The 6,780-nt window shown below is 44.3% G+C and overlaps 1 long non-coding RNA gene across 1 annotated transcript in view; it reads left to right on the forward strand.

Annotated features, from left to right (window-relative positions):
• Nucleotides 1–1,367, forward strand: part of LOC117243792 — a 3,447-nt gene extending 2,080 nt beyond the window's left edge. Inside the window, exon 2 of the long non-coding RNA XR_004495699.1 lies at nt 1,049–1,367. This is a non-coding gene — a long non-coding RNA (uncharacterized LOC117243792). The remainder of the gene's footprint in view (nt 1–1,048) is intronic.
• The last annotated feature ends 5,413 nt before the right edge of the window (nt 1,368–6,780 follow it).

Consider the following 6,780-nt stretch of genomic DNA (forward strand, 5'->3'; position numbering starts at 1 on the left):
GATGCATCTTGGTAAATAAGTTATGCAGCTGCTTCTATACAGAGTTTTTTTGTGTTGGTTTTTACTCTTTTCCTTGTTTAAGAAGATTTGCATTTGCCTAATTCAATGTAACTTCATTATTTTAGTTTCCAGGATTCTAAAAAGAAAATGTGTCATGGTTGAGAGTTAAGTGTTATGAAAGAAACTTAAGATTAAATTAACTGCTGAATGGTTGAATGAGTCAATTACCTAAGACATGTGATCTTTTGTTTTATACAAATGCCTTTTAAAAGTTTACAGTGTTTTTAAGCATCTTATAGCTACTATTTTTAAACCCCTTGCTTTGAAAATTACTTAAGAGACATCTTTCCAGATGAGGTCTAAGGCTCTGGCCAAGCCTTGACTTTACCTGGATGGAGAATTTACCAATAAACCCAGAAGTTTTCTGCATCAAAACAATATTCAGGTCAATTTGACTTGGCAATTAGTGAATTAATATAGCAGCTAGATTTTACAGTGAGCTTAGAAAATTGTTATCCAGACATGATTTTCCAATCTTCCATTGATTTATCAGCTGTAGCAGACTCTGGGATGAGAGTATATATTTAGTACATTTATAAATTCATATTATAGATTATTTAAATAAGTTTAATACCATATAATATTAATTATGCATCTTCTTAATAAGTTTTTGATTTCTGTAAAAGTGTTATTTCCCATATATGTATACATGTGCAAGTGTTTTAATTTGATGATTTTTCATTATCATAACAAAAAAACCAAATACCCTACTTAATTACAAAAAAAAAGGGGGGAACCAAGGCTATGCCTCAGAAGTATAAAAACCTTATATATCTTAAATTTTTGGAAAAGGTGTAGAGATCTTATGTCTATTGCAAATGATTCCTGAGCAGTTCTTTTTAAACAGGTCTGTTGCAAAGCCAGTTCCATCAATTATCAGGTATTGTTCTGACAGTACTCAAACGAAGTTGAGAGTTCTTTGGCTCTGGTCAAAGGTTTAAAAGCAAGAAGATTAAAAATTCATTTCAATTAATAATTTAGAGAAAAGTCTGTGTTTGTGTATTCACAGATTCAAAGCAGAAGTGACTTCCTAGCAAAGGGGATGGAGGCTCATCAGCTGCAGAGACAGACAGCCCAGAGAGCAGAAGAGCGAGCACATAGATGTGGACTGTATCGAGACCACAGCTGACAGCTGAACAGCTTGGATCCCACATCCAAGAGCAATGAACTTTGGGTTTCAATTAAAAGAGTGAAAAAATTAATATTGTAAAGCCTCATTTGTTAAAACATGAGTGAAGGAAAAATAACCCTGCTTGAAAAGTAATCCAAGAAAATATCTAAGTTGATTTTTTTTACTGTTTTTTTTTTAAAAAGAGAGGGGCAGATGTTGGAGTCTGAGATACAGTGTGTATGCCCTTGTTTTTAATACTTAGTTTTAGAATTCAAAGAAACACTGAATTTCATATAATATGAAATTCATGGGCATGTTTTCATGGTGATACATGAGAACAAATGCTAAAGTTAAATAAGAAAAGTGTGAATGTGTAGATTAGAAAGTTTCTTGAATCACTGGGTGAATGGGTTGAGGTTTAGAGTTTAAGGTAGTTTAGAGAGCAGGGGACAAGATGGAGGATTTAGGGTGTTGTCTCTTGTCCTTCTTCTTTCTTCTTCATGTTCTTCTCCTAGGGGTTTTTGGGTAGTAGTAGGTGATTGGGTAGAAAATGCCGCAGTGCAGCACAAAGGTGTTGGGTCATTGGGTCACTAATAAAAATAACTTAGTTGGCACCTGTTAATTGGGTAAATGGACATATAAAAGACCTTGAAGAAGATCTTTGTTAGCCATTTTACCCCTTTACTATCATAGTGCACATAGCTCCTTGTACCTTGTAATGCTGATAAGAAAAAATAAACAACTGAGAACGAACGAGAGAAAATACTCGCCTCCCGTCTCATCAATCTTCAGTTCAAAGGAAAAAGAACCCAAATCAAAAAGTCCATAAAGAGACAATGTGAATTCTGTCTCTTCTTGGGACAGGATCAGAAACTTGTTAACTGTTATAAATGCACTCAAGAGAGTGATACGATTCAATCAAGGAAAATTTTATTAATTACAGCAAGCAAGCAATAAGCAAAAATCAGCGCTGGGCGACAGGGGAGCCCTTGCTCCGCCAGCTGCCGCGCTTCCAATTTCCGTGTTCCCCCTTTTAAGTGGTACTGCTTCCAGGCTACGTGTCCTTTCTCGGGAGTCTCTGCGCATGTGTCTCCAGTTGCTAGGGGGTCTTTTTCTGCCTTCTGGTGGTCGTAGGATGAAGATCAAGAGTCTTCCTCAGTCCTATCCTTTTGAGCTTTCTTCGCTGTTTCCTTTTAAGGCTTATCTTGGTAATTCCCTGGAATTCAAGAAAGCTAGCAAGGCCGTTAATAATCATGCAAGCGTCAGCAGCAGCCTTCAACCTCATCCTGATTTCACAAAGCACAGTTTTGCAAAGCATCGTATCTACATGTTTAGGCGAACAAAAGGGTCTCTATTTATCACATTAACCCTTAAAGTAGAATAGGGAGTCAAAGTTGCTTCAAAATTTCTTCCGCTGTTTCTTTTAATTCGGAAAGAGCTGGTTAACAGGGAAATGAAGGGACAGTCACAGCAGTTTCCCTTGGTTTCCCCTAACCCTTCTTCCAAACCCTCTGGTCCTGAGCTGAAGGAGATAAATGGAGCAGCCCGAAAAACGCAGGAAGCCCGGCTTGGCTGTAGCTGTCCTGGCTCTATGTCTCTTTCAGCCCCCTGTCTCTGGTAGTTGTGTGCAGACTAGCAGAGATCTCTCCCTGCACCCTTTTACCCCACTTGTTACTCCTCAGTTAAAGTGTTCTGTTAGTTCTAAAAGTGGTGACCCCCCCTATCCCCATGTGGCTGGGGTCCAAGATGGCACTGGCCGTGTGCCAGCTGGCCACATGGTGGGACCCCCATCTTATTCTCCTTCTCCTTCTCATAATACCTTCCGCCCACCTTACCCTGCCCACAACCCCTTCCTTCCCTCGGACATCCCTCCCCCCTCCACCATGTTCCCACGCTGCATGATGTCACCCTGTGACCCCACCCCCAGGTGTTGCAGTCTTGGTTCCCATGGTGACCCCGCCCCCTTTCTGGTCCATGGTTCCCATGCCCCCTCCCCCCGTTCTCACAGAGGGGGTGGGGGTGGGAAGGGTGGCTCTGCCCCCTGCTCCCACGGGATAGGAGGTGGGTCCCCACCCTGTTCCCACGGCATGGGGGGCCAGGGGTTTTTCACCTGCCCCCTGGTGGGGGAGGTGAACCCCCACCAAACTCCTGCTGGGGTGGGGCTGGGCCCGTCCCCAGACCTGGTGGTGAGGTGGGACCCCCCTGGCCCCTGCGGGGCTCGTCCCCAGACCTGGTGGGGGTGGGTGGAGGAACGCAGGGAATAAAGACCCTGGGGATGATGAAGATAGGCTATCAGCTGTTCCTGTAAGAGATATTGGTAAAAGAAGGATTAATAAACATTATCAACCTTTATCTTACCAAAATAGAAAAGAAATTTGCAAAGTCCAAAGAGAATTTGGTAGAAATAGTGAAGTCCTTAAAGGAATGGTGAGAACTACTTTAACATCTTATGAGTTAGTTCCAGCTAATCTTAGGGATCTCTTCCAGTGTCTCCTAACCCCCTCAGAGTTTGATCTTTGGAAAAAATCATGGAAAAATTCCTTAAAAAAGACCTTAAGCTCCTGGTTGAGCTCAAGCAAATCACCCAGGATGCAAAAGATTCAGAGGATAATGAAATCATTTTGGAACATCTATGTGGTGAGGGGGTGTGGGCTAAACCTGAAGATCAGGCTCGGGTACTAACAAAATCCATTTTAGATAAAATCTGTGGTGTGGCAGAAAAGGTTTTTAACCAGTTGCCAACAGTTGAAACCCAAGGCAGCTATCTTAATATTAAACAGTTTTCATCAGAAAGTTTTTTGCAGTTTGTTGACTGGCTTCAAGTACAAATACAAAGGCAAGTGGAAGGACCAGTGGCTCAGGCAGAACTGATTAAAGAGATGCCTCAAAGGAATACCAACAAGGCCTGCTGCAGGGTGATCCTGGGACTGCCCATTGATCTACTGATAGCGGAGATGATAGAGGCGTGTGCCAAGAAGACAGATCTGTATGGTGCACAAGACAGGAAGTCAGGACTGACAAACCCAAGGACTGTAGCAGCAGCAACACTAGGAATGAAAAAGATGTCATCGGGGCAGCTCCAGCATATCATCTGCTTCCAGTGCAAAAGGCCAGGACACTTTGCCAGAGACTCTTCAAAGCCAGCACCAAAAGAAATACCAAAAGGAAGCAGTAGCCAACCAACAAAAGATCTGGAACAATAGCACAGCCCCACACAGCTCAATAATATAAATGCAGCCTGCTCTAGAATGAGAAAAACCTCTCTTTTAATTGATAAGGGGAAGGAAGGGAAGCGGGGTGCGGGACTGAAAAAAAACAGTTGTAGGAAACACATGCCTAACCATGTCTGGCAGCCTCACAAGCAATCCAGACTTGTAACTTCCAAAGCTTTTCTTTTCAGATCTACTCATTGGACAGTCATTGGAGTGGACCTGCAGGACAATTCACAAGACATGGCAGGACTGGATAGTATTTTGTTATTGGGGACACAGCACTCACACCCATGGAGATTGAGGAGGCTCCCATGACAATTAAGGGAGACCTAACACACCTTGTTCTCCTGGCACATTGTCCTCAGTCACCCTTCTATTTGGCCAAGAGGCAAATCATTGCTCAAGTCATCCCCATTCCAGCAGAGGTTCCAGTAGATGACAAAACACCTGGTGTCTACTGGGCAGAAGTGGTTGGCGACAACAAACCCATCATGGGATGCATCCTGACCCACGGATCAGATCATCTCCATGTGGAAGGGTTGGTTGACATGGGGGAAGATGTGACTATCGTATCTGAAAAGGTGTGGCTTTCACACTGGGACTTGCAACCCGTGGCTGACAAAATCCAAGGTGTAGGAGGGTTAAAATTGGCAAAGATTTCTAAGAGGGGCCAGACGGGCAATTGGCCAGTGTCTGTCTGTTTGTCACGGACTACAAGTGCCCCCTGTGGGGGAGAGACACCATGTCCCAGTGGGGAGTCAAACTAATTATCCGTGAGGCTCCCCAGGATTTTTAGAAGCAGCCGCTGTGGAGCGCCCTACCCAAAAATTAACATGGCTGGATGATAATCCAGTCTGGGTAAATCAGTGGCCACTCAGTAAAGAAAAGGCACTCGAAGAACTTGTGGAGGAACAATTAGCCAAAGGCCACATAGAAGAAACAACTAGCCCTTGGAATTCCCCAGTCTTTGTAATAAAGAAGCCAAGGAAGGATAAGTGGCGCCTCCTTCAGGATCTGAGGGAGATAAGCAAAGTAATTGAGGACATGGGGTCACTCCAACCTGGGATGCCCTCCCCGACAATGCTTACACAAAATTGGCAATTGGTGGTCCTAGACATCAAAGACTGTTTCTTCCAAATTCCCCTACACCCAGCAGATGCACCATGGTTTGCTTTCTCAGTTCCTACGGTCAACCGAGAGGCCCCAGTGAAATGGTACCACTGTAAGGTTCTACCTCAGGGAATGAAATGCAGTCCTTCCATCTGCCAGTGGTATGTAGCTTCATTGTTGTCCCCAGTACGCACTTAAAAAAGAGAAGCCATCATCTTACACTACATGGATGATGTGCTTGTGTGCTGCCCCAGTGACACTATACTGCAACACACACTTGACCTAATGGTTAAAGTTTTAACCTCTGCTGGATTCCAACTGCAAGAGGACAAAGTTCAAAGGATGCCATCTTGGAAGTACCTGGGCTTGGAAATCACTGCACGGACTGTTGTTCCACAGAAATTGGAAAATGTTAGTAACCCCAAAACCCTAGCAGATCTGCATTCCTTGTGTGGGTCTTTGAATTGGGTCAGACCCTTGGCTAGGTCTCACTAATGAGGACTTAGATCCTCTGCCCAATTTATTGAAGTGGGAGAGAGAGCTGCTTTCTCCCAGGGAACTGGCAAGAGGCAAAAAACTGCAATTAAAAAAGCAGAAAGGGCTTTAACAGAGAGACAGACTCACTGCTATAAGCCTGAGCTGTCTTTCAAATTCATTGTCCTGGGGAAATTACCACACTTACATGGGTTGATATTCCAATGGGCCAAAGGGGCAGAGAGATGCACTCTTAATTACAGAGCAAGTCTTCCTCTCTCATCAACAATCCAAAACCATCACCAAGCCACAAGAGCTGATGGCTCAGCTGATCCAAAAGGCCAGATGAGGCTATGGGAGCTGGCTGGTTGTAACTTGTTAGGGGTTAGGTGTCTTTTTTTTTTTGTTCTGGCTTGCCCATGGAATTTTTACCCATTAGTTGCAGGGACAACCTAACTGCGGGTACTTAGTGGGTGCTTGACAAAAGACAAAGAGTGGCCGGCCTGGAGGAGAAGGAATCAAGGGAAAAAGAGGGTGGGGACAGTTTGGCGTGCTTCTTCAGCTTTGGAGAAAGACATTTTGGGCACGGAGCTGTTGTGGTGGAGAGAAGGGAATTTTGCCATCACCCAGACGGAGATGCTACTTCTTCTCCTTCTTCCCTTTTTGTTGGTGGCCTCGCACCCCCTGTCCTGCTGGGACGTGTGGCAGTGCCAGCCACCGCCACGGAGTGGCTGATACACCTCAGCCACCGGCCCAGGATCTCTGCTCATTCCTGCTGTTCCAGCCGACCGTTCCTCAGAGGCCTGCAGGTGT

This window comes from Parus major, unplaced genomic scaffold (assembly GCF_001522545.3).
Source record: "Parus major isolate Abel unplaced genomic scaffold, Parus_major1.1 Scaffold413, whole genome shotgun sequence".
Classification (NCBI taxonomy): Eukaryota; Metazoa; Chordata; class Aves; order Passeriformes; family Paridae; genus Parus; species Parus major.